Source organism: Podarcis muralis, chromosome 2 (assembly GCF_964188315.1).
Source record: "Podarcis muralis chromosome 2, rPodMur119.hap1.1, whole genome shotgun sequence".
Lineage (NCBI taxonomy): Eukaryota > Metazoa > Chordata > Lepidosauria > Squamata > Lacertidae > Podarcis > Podarcis muralis.
In genome coordinates this window covers 111,124,653-111,143,022 of record NC_135656.1, presented here as the reverse complement: position 1 = coordinate 111,143,022, position 18,370 = coordinate 111,124,653, and the positions used below count along the sequence as shown (strand labels likewise).

At 45.0% G+C, this 18,370-nt stretch overlaps 1 pseudogene across 1 annotated transcript; it reads left to right on the top strand.

The window, feature by feature from the left end:
• Nucleotides 1–5,314: 5,314 nt before the first annotated feature.
• LOC114590964 (zinc finger protein RFP-like) lies at nt 5,315–18,136 on the top strand (annotated as a pseudogene). Its single transcript, XR_013391618.1, has 8 exons — nt 5,315–5,585; nt 7,434–7,862; nt 9,343–9,438; nt 11,279–11,509; nt 12,459–12,481; nt 13,886–14,001; nt 14,661–14,710; nt 16,379–18,136. The product of XR_013391618.1 is annotated as a zinc finger protein RFP-like (transcript).
• The last annotated feature ends 234 nt before the right edge of the window (nt 18,137–18,370 follow it).

The window sequence follows — 18,370 nt, the reverse complement described above, 5'->3', positions numbered from 1 at the left end:
CCAATTTAACCGGTGATAAATACCATCTGCACATCATTTTCATATAGTTTTCTCTCAATAATATGCAATCTGTGAATTTCAAATTTACTTTTCACAATTTTATCCAGTCCTCAAATTGTATATTATGTCCCACATCTTGCGCCCATTTGATCATTCCTGATTTTACTTCTTCATCTTTGGTCTCCCACATTATATGCCTTTTTAAATAATTTTGTATTTTCTATCACTTCCATTTGGAAGTTGGAAACTGAATATGAGAAGCCTTTTTTATTATCCTCCTTAAAAATATCCTGTAATTGTCTATGATGCAACCAGCTTTGAAGATGGTTCTTTTATTTCATCATATTGGATCACTCTTGTTCCACAAGCAGTTCTCTATATGTTGGCCACTCTCCTCCCCCCCCCCCCCCCCCAATATTTTAAGTGATAGTGCTTCAATAGGTGATAGCCACCAAGGTGTTTTCGGTTCTAATAAATCTTTATATTTCTCCTATACTTTGAACCATGATTTTCTTATTAAATGGTTGTGGAATCCTTTATGTACTTTTGCTTTTCCATACCAGAGGTAGGGATGCCATCCAAATCTATTATCATGTCCTTCCAAGTCTGTTATTTCCTTCCCGTCTAACTTGGTCCAATCTCGGATCCATATTAGGGATGCAGCTTCATAATACAATTTTAAGTCTGGAAGTGAGAATCTACCTCTTTCTTTCACATCTGTTAAAATTTCATTTTTTATCCTTGGCTTTTTCCCATTCCAGACAAATCTTGATATTTCTCTCTGCCATTCTTTAAAGCATGCATTCCCTGTTATTACTGGAACAAGTTTGGAAGAGAAATACAGTGGTACCTCAGGTTAAGAACTTAATTCGTTCTGGAGGTCCGTTCTTAACCTGAAACTGTTCTTAACCCAAAGCACCACTTTAGCTAATGGGGCCTCCCGCTGCCGCCGCACTGCCGCCGCACAATTTCTGTTCTTATCCTGAAGCAAAGTTCTTAACTCGAGGTACTATTTCTGGGTTAGCGGAGTCTGTAACCTGAAGCATCTGTAACTCAAGTTACCACTGTAACATCCTTGGAAGTACATTCATTTTTATAGTTGCAATTCTTCCCATTAAAGGGAGGTTCAACCTTTTCCATGTTTCCAAATTTCTTTTAATTTCCTGCCAAATTTTTTCATAATTATCTTTTAAAATATCTATATTTTTTGCTGTTATCCATATTCCTAAATATTTTACTTTTTTATATGCCTCTATCCCTACCATCTCTGTTACCATATTTTTCTCTCTATAGGACGCACTTTCCCCCCTCCAAAAATGAAGGGGAAATGGGTGTGCGTCCTATGGAGCGAATGTAGGCTTTCGCTGAAGCCAGGAGAGCGAGAGGGGTCGGTGCGCACCGACTCCTCTCGCTCTCCAGGCTTCAGGCAGCTATCCACAAGCCTTCAGAGTGCGACGGGACTTCCCGCCGGGCTCCGAAGGCTTGCGGATAGCAGCCTGAAGCCCAGGGAGCACAGAGACAACTCCGCTGCGCACCGCAGGCTTCAGGCAACTATCTGCAAGCCTTCGCAGCCCGGCGGGAGTTCCTGCCGGGCTCAGAAGGCTTGCGGATAACAGCAAGCTCCGGGAGCGAAGGTGAGGTCGCGCGCAACCTCGCCCCCACTCCTGGACCCGTTCTGGGGGCTGGGGTCGGGGGAAGCTCGGGCTTCCCCCGCCCCAACCCCAGCCCCGTGGCTAAAGATGAAGCCAAGACAGCGAGCGGGATCCATCCAATTCCCCCCCTTTATTCCCCCCCCTAAAATCTAGGTGCGCCCTATGGTTCTGTGCGCCCTATAGAGCGAAAAATATGGTATTTATTTCTTTTCCATAGTTTTTGCAAGGAAATGGCCCCGGAAATATTTTTCACCATGCTTGGGAAGGGGGGGGGGGGGGAAGGAAGTAGACAGACCAAGGCTGCACTGCTCCAGTAAATGTGCATCACAAATGGAATGATTCCTTTATTCTCCAGTGGTAAACATTTACTGTTTTATTCATGTTCAGATGTTACTGGTGTTTCCTTTCACTATGATGTCTTTATTAATACAAAACTGCAAAACAACAACAGCACAAAACACACAAAACAGAAGCGTTGCTGAATGTCGGATTTCCCCTTCTTTGGAAATAACTGCAGACTTTTTCATATATAGAACTCAGGAAACTCCACTGAGTGTTAATGAAACAGGAACAATAAAACTGATACCTCCTTTCCGCGAGCCTCAAATTTGTAAGCGGCCTCGTCTCTGTTCCTGCCGAGAATGAATAAGGTCGCACCACTTCTTGTACCCCACTATTCCAAACTAAAATGAAAAGGTTTGCTTTTTTCCAATGAAAGGGCAATTTGCCAGTCTTTACCCTCCTTCATACTTACTTTATTGGGAAGTTTAGTCTTGTATGCCATGTCCCAAATTGAATCAGGGCTTCATTTGGGTTTTTTGTTAATCGTTGAGCCCTTACCAACAACAGACTTGCACAAACTACACATCAGGGTAGCAGAGCCATAGTGTAGTTGACATCCCATCAGCCCCAGAGAGAGCAAGAAGGGGAACAATGTGGTTCCCCAAAACAACAGGAGGCCATGATCCACATTTGCCCCAAGACAGACAACTTGCAGGGGGGCAAGGATAGAGAGAAAGAAGAAATTGGTGGCTGCACATGGCAGCAGTGACACAGCATGTCAGAATCCGTCCGTTACAAACTCCCCATAAAGTGGAGGGAGCACTTAGAGTGCTGAGCCCTTCCCCCATCACACATACAACCTTCCCTGCCAAAGGCACTTTTGCCAGACATTTCCCCCCAATGTAAGAAACCTACACTGGAGGGTAAACAGCTGGGAATTTTTTGGGGTAGGAGGGGGAAGAAAGTCTAATGGGGTGGGTGGGAAGAGGGTCCAATGCGTTCTTTCCTTCCACCTACCCCTCCCTTGCTTTGAAGGATTTGGCCCAACCAAGTGAGTTTTGCTACTGTCAGATGGCTCTTGATTGCATCCAAGGACAGCCTCACCTCATTGCCCCACACTGAGCCAGGAGCAGACCCCCTCCCCAGAGAACATAGCATTGGTGAAAGTGAAGGTGATGCTGTGAGAGTCGGCATCAGTAGAGAGCACTGATCTGTTTTTATAGTTGACACACACATGGATCCTCTTGCACCAGAACGCCTCCAATTTACAGGTTGTATTGCTGGACTGGGGCAATGGCCCCAGGGATATTCCAGGAGCCGTGGATGGGTAATAATCACCAAGAGAAGTCCGGACAATAGCCCAGATCCCATGTCCAGCATTCAAACTGACCATATTGCATCAGCCTGCTGTTATCTGCAGCTTGTCTTGTATGTTGGGTCATTTTTAGTAATAGTTGGTATTACTCCTTGCAGTCTATTTGCCAATATTGCTGTTAAGATTTTTGCATTGATGCTTATAAAAGAAATTGGGCGATAGTTGGCACATTGCGTCAGGTCCTTGCCGGGGTTTGGAATAACAGGAATGTAAACCTGGTTGAATAAGGTCAAACTGATTCCTTCTTTAAACATCTCATCATATAACTGATATAATCTAGGTGACAGGAGATCAATATACCGTATTTTTCGCTCCATAACATGCACCTGACCATAAGACACACCTAGTTTTTAGAGCAGGAAAACAAGAAAAAATATATTCTGAATCACACCTTGGGAGGCTTTCCTTCTCCCCACTTTTTTCTCCCCTCCCCAAGCAGCACAGTCCCCTTTTCCAGCCTCCTCCTCTCCATCCCTTTTGCCCAAACTCCTCAGGTGACGCCTGCACTTTCTCCCCTTCGCTGCTGCCTCTCCTTTGCCCTCTACCATGATTCTCCACTCACGGCAACCGACCTCCTCTCCCTTCACCCAGCTTCTTGGTCCCCCTCCTCTCCGTCATCTTCCTCCCCTCTCTCAGCGAACAGCCTGCCCGCTGCTCCCAAACCTTCTCCCAAACCCGGCTACCAGCTTTGCCTCCCCAAACCTCTTCAGATTGTCACACCGGTGTAACCTTACCAGTGTAAACGGTGTTGCGCACTGCACCTCTGCTTTGCACTCGTGCTCACTTTTTGCACCCCTCTCCAATCTAACCAAAACCTGCCCCATTTTACGTGCAATTTGACAAACCTGTGTCACTTTATACCACCCAAAACCTAAGGTATAAAAAGCTCCAAGTTACTTTTGTAACAGGTTCTATGCTGCTCACCTGCGGAGAACCCAGCTGCAACGGAATAAATAGGATGACAGCTTAAAGCTGCCATGCTCTTCTTTTTCTTGGTTGTGGTAGTCCCCTGACTTTTCAGGCTGCTTAGCAACCCATGAGGGGGCCCTGACCCTCAATTATATATTTACAACAACACGTAGGAGCCAACTTCTAGAGGCCGAGGTACCTTCGCACCCCTCTATAAAATATTTGAGAGGGCCAGCCCCCCCCTTTGATGGACATTGCCATTGAAATAGTGTGTGTGTGTCATAACATGTGAATATATATATATATATAACTTTCAACAATCATTTAACATAATTTCATATCTTACACAATTTTTAGACTTACATCAATCACATCTGAAAATTTTCTAATCTTTTTCACTTAGTTTACATTTCTTAATTTCACTATTACTTTTAATTATCTTAACTAACAACTCTCTTCGTAACCATCCTTGCAATAGTTCATATTTTCCTCCTTACAAAACTTCTTGTAGTCCTACTAGCATAATTCGTTGGTTACAATTGCTTTTCAAATATTTGTTTTCAAAAATTTGTTGGAAGCCGCCCAGAGTGGTTGGGGGGACCCAGCCAGATGGGCAGGGTATAAATAATAAATTATTATAATTATAATTATTAAATAGTTCACATATTTATTCCAGTCTTCCGAGAATCTCTGGTCCCGCAGGTTTCGAATCCTTCCTGTCATCTTGTCCAATTCTGCATAGTCATAGTTTCATCTGCCATTCTTTTTTCGTCGGTAATTCTTCCTGTTTCCATTTCTGGGCCAACAATACTCCTATCATGTGATTGACTATGTGGGGTGGGGCTTACTGGGCCCCCAATATTTTATTCAGGCTGGCACCCCTGCAACAACATACACAGTGGGGTTTGTGGGTGGGGAAGCTCCTTTAACTCAGCGATATGGTTGTTCTCCTGAAATAGAGGGAGCTCACAGCCGCTCTGTGATCAGCCTCCTCCCCATATGGGAATGAACAAAGGGGTGGAGAGCAGGCAGCTTCTGCCCCCATCTTCCCCTGCAGATGTTTGTGGTTGCTGAGGAGTCAAAGTCCAGTCCTCCTTTCCCCCCTCGCTTATCAGAAGGCACAGCTGAACCTGATCTTGCTCCCAATCACCAAGCTCAGCACCTGGGATGAGCTTTCTAGTCTGAGCCCAGCCATTTCACTTCAGAAGCAAGCCCCAGTTGAGGTCAGGCTACTCTTGCCTTTGCACGTAGCATTTCAAAGACCTACAGATTAGTTGGTGCAGAGCAGCCCTGGGTCACTTTCCAGGGGGTTCTTTTGGGAAAAAGCTAAGCTGCCAGAAAAGAAAACAGGAACAAGAAGAGTTCAGGTAGGTGGGGCAGATATTTGAGAAGGAAGAGCAGAAAAAGAAGGGCAGGGTGTGTGTCTATGTGTGTGATGGTGTTTGTAGAAGGAAGGTGAGTAAATTTACCAAAAAAAGCCAGTGTTTTAGGAGCAAGGTGGCAACTCGGTTCATTCAAAGCACTTCATCTTGCATATCTGTTCTATATCCCTATTCTTGTTTCCTTCTTAACCAACCTTTAAGCTACACTGTTGCCCCCGACATATGGCATCTCTCATGAATGTCAAATGTATGCTGGTTTGGTGGGTTTTTGGGGTGTGTTTTTTGGGGGAGATTTCCTTTTTCATTCTACTTCTGATACAATTCATTATTATTTTATTTTATTTATTTTCAAACATACAAATGCATACATAATTAACTAATACATCCATTGATAGCTTCTGAAAAAAATCAAATATCAAAAAATTAAAAACTATACATCTCGACGCATTTATACTTCTGATACAATTATTTATTGGGACGGATTCCCTCCACCCTGATCCTCACGGGTGATTTTTGCCTGGGCAATCTTCCATTAGGAATCAGTGGGGACCACAACAAGTCTGGTGGATCTTTTGATCAATACATTCCCAATTTACAGTAATTTTATTTAGGCATTACTCCCTGAAGTTTTTTTTGTTTTTCTTAAACTCTTCCAATCCTAGGGGTAATATAAACCTACTTACTGTTCCTTCTTAAGTCAGCTGAACTAGAGGAGGGGGCGGGTGGAAGGCGAATTGCTTCCTTATATTTTATTTTACATCCATGCTTTATTAGGTGCCTTAAACCACTGATGTAAATAGTTACACGTTTCTGCTATTCAAAGTTTTGTCGTAGCCCCATTGCAGTTGCTTAATCCATTGTACTGTACTTGTCTTTTATATATGAAGTGCTGTTTGTTCTGCATCATGTTTTCACTGTTTCAAATGAATGCTTGCGATTTTTCTCCATTTGCCTAATCACGGGTAAATTTTAAGTTGACTTTCATTTTGATATGGTTCTGGCTCTTTGCTTGCTCTCCCTAGGCTCACTGAACCAACCGAATATGGACCGAATTCGGAAGCTATTTTCAATACTTATTTCTAATTTTCTCACTGGGAATTAACTCTTCCCACTTTGTTTACCATCTTGCCTGATGAAGAGTTTCCAAAACTTGTAGCCTGATAAAAGCACCCCTCCTATTAGGGCTTTTGAGATTTTTCTTAGGGGCCAACATGGCTTATATTTTAATGTTGTCTAGGGTTCCCTAAAAGGGACGCGGGTGGCGCTGTGGGTTAAACCACAGAGCCTAGGACTTGCTGATCAGAAGGTCGGCGGTTCGAATCCCTGCAACAGGGTGAGCTCCCGTTGCTCGGTCCCTGCTCCTGCCCACCTAGCAGTTCGAAAGCACGTCAAAGTGCAAGTAGATAAATAGGTACCGCTCCAGCGGGAAGGTAAACGGCGTTTCCATGCACTGCTCTGGTTTGCCAGAAGCGGCTTAGTCATGCTGGCCACATGACCCGGAAGCTGTATGCCGGCTCCCTCGGCCAATAAAGCGAGATGAGCGCCACAACCCCAGAGTCGGCCACGACTGGACCTAATAGTCAGGGGTCCCTTTACCTTTACCTTTACCTTAGGGTTCCGTATGCTGCTATTATTGTTATCATTTTGCTATCACATTTGGAATTTCAGAGAACAGTCCATTTCAACTTGCAGCACTAACCCATTTTTAGTATTAAATTAAGTAAATTTCTGCCTACACATTAAAGGTTTATCTACACATTTCTTTCAATGGGAGAGAACTGCCCGTCCAGTGAGATGAGAAAAGGGAAACTGAAGCCTTCGTTACCATTTCAGGGAGACACAATGGCAGAAGGCAACCCAGTCCAGAACCTCTGCGAGGAAACGACATGCCCCATCTGCCTGGAGTACTTCAAAGACCCAGTGATCATAGACTGCGGCCACAATTTCTGCCAAGCATGCATCACCCGAGCCTGGGGCGAACCTGGCAGAGATGCTTCTTGCCCCCAGTGCAGGGAACCTTGTCAGCAAAGGAATGTCAGGCCCAACTGGCAACTGGCGTGCATTGTGGAAATAGCCAAGAAATTCAGCCTTCAGATGGCCAGAGGGGCGGAAGCGCTGGGAAGGGTTTGTGAGAGACACCAGGAGCCCCTGAAACTCTTCTGCGAAGACGACCAAGCCCCCATCTGTGTGGTGTGCGACAAATCCAAGGAGCACAGGGACCACAAGGTGATCCCGAAGGAGGAGGCCTTTGAAGCGTATCAGGTAGGAGATGGAAGGTGGGAGGGCATGAGGAACGGGGGACCCATCTATCTGCTTCCCCTAAGCGTCTTGACCCTTGTTGAGCACCCCAAGCAAATGCTGTAAGGACATAAGGAGAGTCCTGCCGAATGGAGCCAAGGGACCATTAATTCTGCATCCTTTTCTTACACTGGTCCACCAGATAGAAGCTTATGGGAAGCCCTGGAGCAGGAACCTGAGTGGAACCGCAATCTGCCCTCCTTCAGTTTCCAGCCACTGTTAGTAGAATCGTGCTGCCTCCAATCACGGGCTCATGCTATGTGCTCAATATTGTGGACACCTGCAGTGGCGTACCAAGGGGGGTGGAGGGGGCGGGTCACCCAGGGTGCCACCCGGAGGGGGGGTGACAAGATGGACTGCTGCCTCCCCCCAGCTGTGGAGCGACGAAGAGCATGCGCACAGTCAGTATGGGCGCTGCTCGCATGGGGTCCGTACAGGCATCTGATCGGGCTGCCGCGCGGTTCACCCCACCCCTCAGCCTACTGCCCCGGGTGACGGAGAGGGTTCCTTCAGCACCAAACACCTGTACAAAGTTTGAAGGAGAGTTGCAATGTGCAACCTTCACAGCCTTCTCCTTTCCCCACCCCAAGGGCCGAGAGAGCTACCACAGCAGATTTATTTATTTATATTTTTAAAAAATATAAACTGCTTAAAGGGTTTGTTTTGTTTTCTGCAATTGGGACGTTCCTATTTTCATCACAGAAATGTTGGAGGGGACGTCTCTGTTTTCACTGGGGAAATGTTGGAGGGTATGGAATAGGATGTCCCTATTTTTATCGGAGAAATGATGGAGGGTATGAATCAGGTGGTGTATAAATTTCATGAAATAAGTAAATAAGCAAAATACCGCATTTTTCGCTCTATAAGACTCACCAGACCATAAGATGCACCTAGTTTTTGGAGGAGGGAAACAAGAAGATAAATATTCTGAATCCCAGAAGCCAGAACAGCAAGAGGGATCACTGCGCAGTGAAAGCAGCAATCCCTCTTGCTGTTCTGGCTTCTGGGATAGCCATGTGAGCCTCTCCCGGGCAGCAGGAGGAAGGCTCCCCCAAGAGCTGTGCTCCCTTTAAAGAGTGAGCAGAGCATGTGTGCAGCTCTTTAAAGGGAGCGCAGAGCAGAGCCTCCCGCCTGCATTCGCTCCATAAGACGCACACACATTTCCCATTACTTTTTAGGAGGGGAAAAGTGCATCTTATAGAGTGAAAAATATGGTAATTTAGAAGCATAGCATGAACAGCGGGGTAGGGGTCGGGGCGGCCTGAGGCCTAGAGTCCTGAGGATCAGACAGAGAGGTCTTGAGCCACTGGGCCTGAGGTTCCCCACCAATGTCCCCAGCTCTCTTCTGTCTTTGTATACTTGAACCTTGAACTGACACTGCATATACTTTTTTAAAAAAAAGATCTCTGTCCCAACAATGAACTCAAATGCCTCCTTTTTTCAGGGTAAAATCCAGGGTCATTTGGAATTCCTGAACAAACAGAAAAAGGAAATTCTGGCTTCTAAACTGAGTGGGGAGGCTGAAAGCCAGAAGCTGCTGGTAGGTACTTGACTGTAGAGGCTCCAGTATGTTTATACTTCCAGGATGAGGCCTTAGTTCTGAGCGCTGGGATGTGAATAGATGCTATTTATCCAGAGCTATTTTTCTGGAAAAAAAGAGGTGCCAGAACTCACCACAGACGCCTCCCTTGTAATGGCAATGGTGCCCACCTGAGAGGTCCCGGAACTGAGTTCTGGTGAGTTCTGGATTAAAAAAAAAGCCCTGGATATATTTATTAGATATTACCCTTCCTTCCTCACATTTGTGGTTTCAGTAGAGTGCATCATTTTGCAGCTTAGAAGGGAAGCTTAGATAAGCTCCTTTTAGTTTAAGTAATCCAGAATGCTTTAAGACAGGCTGGATTTTCCTGCTGTTTCCCCCCTTTTAAAACCTTAAAATAACAACAACGTCTCATAACAAGTACAAATAACATTTACACACTCGGAATACTTGCTGAAGAGTAACAGATACAGCAGGTTTGTCAGGCAGGCTTAAAATGGTAATTCAGTTACAAAGATGTACTTAAGTCTAGCTTAAAAATGGAGCCTGAACATGGAACTCAGATGTAGCAGATACTCTCATGTTGCTGGCATGGTGATGAAGAAAAAGTGTACCCAGGCAGGCAGTGGGAGTGTCTCTCACAGAGTCCTCTCTAGCAAACTTACAGGAAAACTCTGAGCTACAGCTCCCATCGTGTGCCTAGCTAGCAAAACATGAATTGTTGGATTTGACTGTATCTTAAATATCCCACATGGAGGTGGAGCCTGTGCCTCACTTACACGTTGTCCTGGGTTTAGTCCCACGTTTGAATGCCTGATCTACCCAACCCACAACAATTTTTTCTGCCCATCCAAGTTGCTTGGGCAGCGAGAAGAGAAAAAATAAAAATAGGAAAAGCATAGCCCAGCAGGTAAGGTAAAGGTAAAGGACCCCTGGATGGTTAAGTCCAGTCAAAGGCAGCTATGGGGTTGCCATAGCTCTCTCGCTTTCAGGCCAAGGGAGCGAGCGTCTATCTGCAGACAGCTTTCTGGGTCATGTGGCCACCAGGAATAAACCACTTCTGGCTCAACCAAACACTGTGACGGAAACCAGACCGACACACGGAAATACCGTTTACCTTCCTGTCAGAGTGGTACCTATTTATCTACTTGCACTGGCGTGCTTTCGAACTCCTAGGTTGGCAGGAGCTGGGACCAAGCAATGGGAGCTCACCCCATCACGGGGATTCAAACCGCTGACCACCTGATCAGCAAGCCCAAGAGGCTCAGTGGTTTAGACTACAACGGCACTCATGTCCCTATAGCCCAGCAACCTGATGGTGATATAAATGCTGCTTCCCTAGCCATTGGGTTGATGACTGGATGCGTGTAGAAAAGGCAAAAACCTTAGCTGGTTGACAGGAATCAGCTGGCAGGAGGCTATGTGCCTTTGAGAGAGTAGGGTGGCCACATTCACATTTGACCACACCCACTGCTGGCATGCAAACTTTGGAAGCTAAGCCAAGGATGAATGCTGCCTCTGAGTGAAAAAAAATAGGCCAGCTCTCTCGTTAATCCTTTAAAAAGAACTGAACGCAGCAAAGCCACCCCTCCTCCTTCTTCCCACTTTAGCCAGGCTGCACTATCAGAAAGAAAGAAGTCGCATCTAATATTATTATGGGTGTGCAACAGAGCCATGCAGTCTGCCTTGATTCCCCTAAGGTAGTCTGCCTGCTCTCTTCAGTTGTGGAAGAAGCGCTGTCCCCTTGCCAGTGCTGAAGTGAACTGCTGCTCCAGTCAGTGAAAGTGAAATCAGGGAAGCACCTAAATATATTTGACTGGCCCTGACTTTCTCATTACAGAAGCGGACGGAATCGGAGAGGCAGAAAATCGTGGCCGATTTCAAGCAATCGCACCAGTTTCTGGAAGAACAAGAGCGCCTCCTGCTGGCTCAATTGAAGGAACTGGACGATGGGGTTAAATCCTGTGGGGACCAACATATTGCAAAACTCTCTGAGGAAATGTCTTCTATTGACGACCTTATTAAGGAGCTGGAGGAGAAGCAGAAACAGCCAGTGACTGAATTCTTGCAGGTAAGACTTGGCACAATTAAATAGTCCAGTTTGTTCTGCAGGTAAAGGTTGTACTCCCAACCACTCTGTCTGTTGCTTTATAGAAGTATTCATAGTAGGGATGTGCACTGGCCACACATTTTATTCAAAACTGTGATTTGGAGCTTCATCAAACTGCATGATTCAGGTTTGATAGAAGTGGATGGAATTTGCAGGCAAAGCTGCTCCTGCAGTATGGATGAAGCCTGCCAAATCACAATGGATCCAGGGAGTTTTTGTGCTAGCATTGGCAATGGCAACAGCAACACTGGCCAGTTGAGTTCTCCCTCTACCCAATTCAAACATGCCCTCGCTGTTGTGTGTAGAGCAATATACATCATGAGCGGTAGCAAGCTGACATCTGCTCTCAGGCTGGTGGCACCAGTGGTGGGAGCCAGCAGCAGAGCATAGCCTGGGATCACTTGCAGTTGGCAGAAGATCCCAGGTGTGCCATCTGCCTGCATTTCAGGAAAAAGCATAACTGGGGGAGGTTCTGGGGCAGAGAGCTCCTCTTTCAGTCTCTTTCAGTTGCCATGCACCTGGGAAATCACAGAGATGTCCTCTTTTGGGGGGGTCTACATGCCCAACCAGGGGGATTTTCAAATTTGAAAGCAAATGTCTGGGTTTCTGTAGTTTTTTAAATTGTATGTGTGTGGGGTGCGTGTGTGCTGGCGGCTCGGGGTCAGAGGGTGATTGCCCCCCAAAAGCTCAATTAATGTCTGGATTCTTGCAATATGGCAACCCTATCTCTATCTTCCACCCCCTCCGTCTTAAATAAGCAGTAGAATCTGCAGCTTAGTGAGGAGATAATAGAAGATATGGGTTCAGGGAAGTATGGGATCATGAGATAGGAAGTTTCCATCTGTCTGATATGTAGGAGGAGACTGGTGCAAGAGGCTGAATTAATATTATTCTCTCTCTTCCCTTCTAGGATATCAGTAGCATCCTGCAAAGGTATGTGGCTTTGTTATGCACAGTGGGCTGACACAAATCTCCTGTCTCACTTAAAACCATGTGCCAATCTAATTCATGGATCACAGACAAATATGCCAATCAGAATACAGTTCTCCATTGGATTGCAGATTTCCTGAAATTTTGTGATGTACCTTTGATAGGAAACTATTGTATTGGGGAAGGGAGGATGCACATAAAATGTTTATTTTAATAATAAATTTTTATTTATGCCCCGCCCTTCCCAGTTCAGAAAACCGGGCTCAGGGAGGCTAACAACAAATTTAAAACACTTAATTGTGATACAACAAGAAACAAAATAAAATACAGTATAAAAGCATGGATAACAATAAATTCAAAGTTCTAAAATCAATTTAGGGGAAGATCCATCCAATAAACATTAGATGATCACCAGGACTAGCTGGCTAAATTAGTCCTATTTGGGCCAGCAAGGAGGGGAGAATTAGCTGTGGGATCCCAGAGCGGGTAATCTTCATAAAAAGGGGAGGGGGGGGGGAGGAAGGAGAATAAAAGATCAGGCTAAATTCAAATTGAAAGCCAGGCGGAATAGCTCTGTCTTACAGGCCCTGCAGAAGGAGGTTAGGGGAATAAGTGATGGTGTTCCTCCACCTACTGTAAACTTGATTTCATAGCAGATTGTGATGGTGATTTATTATATTTCTTACTTCCCCTTCACTTTTTGGGCAGGCTACAACAATCTCAAAATATGATATTAACCCTAATATACATATCCCAGGTGTCAAAATGACACTGTTATTAGATGCAATGTACATTCTGTGCTTGGGGAAAATATTCAGCATTCAAAAAATCAATTTCCCTTAAGTTTTAGGCATTTCTGACCTAGCTATAACAGGGTATGCTAACCAATGGCTACATCTAAAATTTAGGCAGATTGTTTGAAAATATTGTTTTATATTGACAATAAGGTTGAGGAAAAAAAGAGTTAAAATCTAAAATTACATTTTAATGTAATTATTTTATACTTCTCATTTTTTAAACATTTTACATTGTTTTTAACTCAACATTTAATAGTATACTTAACGTATTATTGTGTTGTATCTGCTCTGTTTTCTTATCTTCTCTACTGGTTATTGACCAAAATATACATACATAATTTTATCTCATCTGCAAATTTTATATGGAAAGAATATGTAAGCTAACTCTTTATTCTTCTCCTTTATTCTTCTTATATTTCATGATAGAAAATTTTTCAGTGTATAATAGGTGTTTGTAATTGGGCAGATAATTCTGCTGCCTGCCTCCTTTCTCTTTCTCTCCCTCTCTGCATTTGTGCTGTTCCTGCTTTTCTTATTCATCCCAATTGCTGATACGAGACTTGAGAACCAAGAGATGAATTGCAAATAAAAGTTGTTATCTTCTTCCTAGGTGTCATGAAAATAAAGCTGAGGATCCAGTAGCTTTTCCTCCCGGATTTAAAAAGCGAATTGAGAAATTCTCTAAAATGCATCCTTTTCTGGAGACCGCCATGAAGGAGTTCAAAGGTAACGAAGGGTCATTGCGTTAACTTTTGGAAAGTGGGTTTGAAAATACAGTGGTACCTCAGGTTAAGTACTTAATTCGTTCCAGAGGTCTGTTCTTAACCTGAAACTGTTCTTAACCTGAGGTACCACTTTAGCTAATGGGGCCTCCTGCTGCCACTGCACGATTTCTGTTCTCATCCTGAAGCAAAGTTCTTAACCCGAGGTACTATTTCTGGGTTAGCGGAGTCTGTAACCTGAAGCGTATGTAACCTGAAGCATATGTAACCCGAGGTACCACTGTATAGCTCATCTGATCCTGTTTTGAGTCTAACTGCAGGTGGGAATTGACTGCTTGATGGAAAAATTGGTGCATGGAATTTAAGATTTTCACATTTAGAATTTCCCATTAGATACTCGAAATCTCAGCATTTGAGGGATCTGCATACAGGACCTTTTCTTCCTTTAAAAATCTGAGCAAACCATCTGTATTTGGCAATGGTTTCAGATCTACCTTGCTTTTCTTCATAACACTTAACGGTAATGATGCAAGAGAGCCAAAGGTTGGATACGTTGGCTAAATGTTAGCTTGCTTTTTTTCACGATCACAGTTTCAGGCACTGTCAAGTACCGGAGTCAAGTATTAGCAGTAACTCGTTTCTCATAACACTTTTCTTCCTTAGATATTGTGCTCTCTGGGCCGCAAGAAAAGAAACATACATTACCAGGTTTGGCAGATCTTTAAACAATTTTTGCAGCTGAGATAATAATAATAATAATAATAATAATAATAATAATAATAATAATAATAATAATAATAATAATAATAATTTATTTATACCCCGCCCACCCTGCTGGGTTTCTCCAGCCACTCTAGGCGGCTTCCAACGGAATATTAAAATACAATAACCTATTAAACATTAAAAGCTTCCCTAAACAGGGCTGCCTTCAGATGTCTTCTAAAAATCTGGTAGTTGTTTTTCTCTTTGACATCTGGTGGGAGGGCGTTCCACAGGGCGGGTGCCACTACCGAGAAGGCCCTCTGCCTGGTTCCCTGTAACTTGGCTTCTTGCAGGGAGGGAACTGCCAGAAGGCCCTCGGCACTGGATCTCAGTGTCCGGGCAGAACAATGGGGATGGAGACGCTCCTTCAGGTATACTGGACCGAGGCCCATATGGGAGGGTTTTTGCACTGAAGAGAAAACTTTCAGCTGTGTTTTGGTGTCAGGAAACAAAAATCTGTCTCTGCGTGTCTTTCATGCTTCCCTCACCTTTCCATCCGTGCATGTGCACAGACTGATGTCTCGAGCAGATAATCTGTGACGCCTAATGACAGGAAGTCAAGAGCTGCCTTTATACAAGCTCAAGTCATTTCACCCATCTAGCTTAGTGACTGGAAACAGCTCTCCAGGGATTTCCTTGCCCTACCTAGAGATAGTAAAGTTAAAGGGACCCCTGACCATTAGGTCCAGTCATGGCCGACTCTGGGGTTGTGGCGCTCATCTCTCTTTATTGGCCGAGGGAGCTGGCGTACAGCTTCCGGGTCATGTGGCCAGCATGACTAAGCCGCTTCTAGCGAACCAGAGCAGCGCACGGAAACGCCATTTACCTTCCTGCCGGAGTGGAACCTATTTATCTACTTGCACTTTGACGTGCTTTCAAACTGCTAGGTTGGCAGGAGCAGGGACTGAGCAACGGGAGCTCACACTGTCGTGGGGATTCGAACCGCCGACCTTCTGATCGGCAAGTCCTAGGCTCTGTGGTTTAACCCACAGCACCACCCGCGTCCCAGAGATAGTAGAATCATAGAGTTGGAAGGGACTTTGAGGATTCAATTCCAACCCCTGCAATGCAGGAAGATGCAGCTGCCCCATACAGGGATCAAACCTGCAACCTTGGCATTATCAGCACCACGCTCTAACCAGCTGAGCTATCCATGCTGTTTGCATGCAAACCTGCATTGCAGGGGGTTGGACTAGATGTCCGTTGGGGTCACTCCCACCTCTATAACTCTGTGAAACCAAATGCCCTACGCAAGTGGTTCTCCCTCGGCTTCTGAATTTATTTTTATGGGGGGAATACTTTCCCAGGAGTACATTGGCTTCTCAAGCCGCATCCCAGCTCAGAGTTGCATAAAACTTGGATGTAGGTCATGGGTAGGTAAACTAAGGCCCAGGGGCCAGATCCAGCCCAATCGCCTTCTAAATCTGGCCCACGGATGGTCCGTGAATCAGCGTATTTTTACATGAGTAGAATGTGTCCTTTGATTTCAAATGCATCTCTGGGTTATTTGTGGGGCATAGGAATTCATTCATTTCCTCCCCAAAATATAGTCCAGCCCCCCACAAGGTCTGAGGGACAGTGGACCGGCCCCCTGCTGAAAAGGTTTGCTGACCGCTGAGTAGGTGCTAACTCCTTTGGGGACCTCCCTCCCTAATCCTTTCCTTTCTTTTGCAGGTGAAGACATGCCCAAATTAGTACTATCATCATATTCCACCTTGCCCTGGGGTTCTTACAGAGCTCCCAATGAATTGATTTGTTGTTCCTATGTTATGGGAGTTGAGAGAATCACCTCTGGGACCCATTCCTGGATAGCCAACTTGGGGGGTGAAAAGTTCTGGGCCGTGGGGGTAGCCAACGAGACTTTAAGGGGATGCAATATTGTCAATTTGAACGCTGGTCTTGGGATCTGGGCTATCGTCCGGACTTCCGCTGGTGATTATTACCCAACCACGGCTCCTGGAATATCCCTGGGGGCATTGCCCGCGTCTAGCAATACAGCCTGTAAGTTGGAGAAGTTCCAGTCCAAGAGGATCTGTGTGTGTGTCAACTATAAAAAAAGATGGGTGATCTTTTCTGACGCCGACTCTCACAGCGTCATCTTCACTTTCACCAATGCTGCGTTCTCTGGGGAGGGGGTCTGCTCCTGGCTCAGTGTGGGGCAATGAAATGAGGTTGTCTTTTGGGGGCAATCAAGATCCATCTGAGAATAGCAAAATTGACTTGGTTGGGTCAAATCCTTTTGAGCAAGGGAGGGGTAGGTGGAAGGAAGGGAGGGAGGGAGGGAGGAAGGAAGGAAGGAAGGAAGGAAGGAAGGAAGGAAGGCACTGAACCCTCTTCTCTCCCACCCTCATCAGACTTCCCTCTCCCTCCCACCCAAAAAAGCCTCCCAGCTGTTTACCCCCCAGTGTAGGTTTCTTACATTGGGGGGAAACGTCTGGCAAAAGTGCCTTTGGCAGGGAAGGTTGTATGTGTGATGGGGAAAGGGTTCAGCACTCTAAGTGCCTCCCCCCCCCCCCACTTTACGGGGAGTTTATAATGGATGGATTCTGATATGCTGTGCCAATGCCGTCACGTATGATTTTTGGCCTGAGAGTGTCCCGTGCCAAATAATATTATGGTATGTGTGGCAAAACATTAAAAAACCTACAGTGCACCCACCAATTTCTTCTTTCTCTCTCCCCTTGCCCCCCCCTGCAAGTTGTCTGTCTTGGGGCAAATCTGGATCGTGGCCTCCTATTGTTTTGGGGAACAACATTGTTCCCCTTCTTGCTCTCTCTGGGGCTGATGGGATTTCAACTACACTATGGCTCTGCTACCCTGATGTGTAGTTTGTGCAAGTCTGTTGTTGGTAAGGGCTCAACGATAAAAAACACACCCAAATGAAGCCCTGATTCAATTTGGGACATGGCATACAAGACTAAAGTTCCCAATAAAGTAAGTATGAAGGATGGAAAAGACTGGGAAATTGCCCTTTCATTGGGAAAAAAGCGAACCTTTTCATTTTAGTTTGGAATAGTGAGGTACAAGAAGTGGTGCGACCTTATTCATTCTCGGCAGGAACAGAGACGAGGCCACTTACAAATTTGAGGTTCACAGAAAAAAGGTTTCAGTTTCATTGTTCCTGTCCTTCATTAATACTCAGTGGAGTTTCCAGAGTTCTATATATGAAAAAGTCTGCAATTGTTTCCATAGAAGGAGAAATCCGATATTCAGCAATGCTTCTGTTTGGCGTATTTTGTGTTTCTCTCTTTTTGCAGTTTTGTATTAATAATGGCGTTTCCTTTCACTATTATGTCTTTAACATCCGAACATGAATAAAACAGTAAATGTTTATCATTGGAGAATAAAGGAATCATTCCATTTGTGATGCAAATATACTGGAGCAATGCAGCCTTATTGGGGAGTTGACCTGGCTGCAGGGGGTTCCTCTCTACTTCCTCCCCCCCCCCCCAAACCTTCCCAAACAGGGCGACAATAACTTCCGGGGCCATTTCCTTGGTTCAGCAAAGATACAAATATAAAAATGCAGCTCCCTTCTACGATTGGATTGAAGACTCATACAAACTCGCAACATATGAATGACTTTTCATATACAAGTAACTGCAGACTTG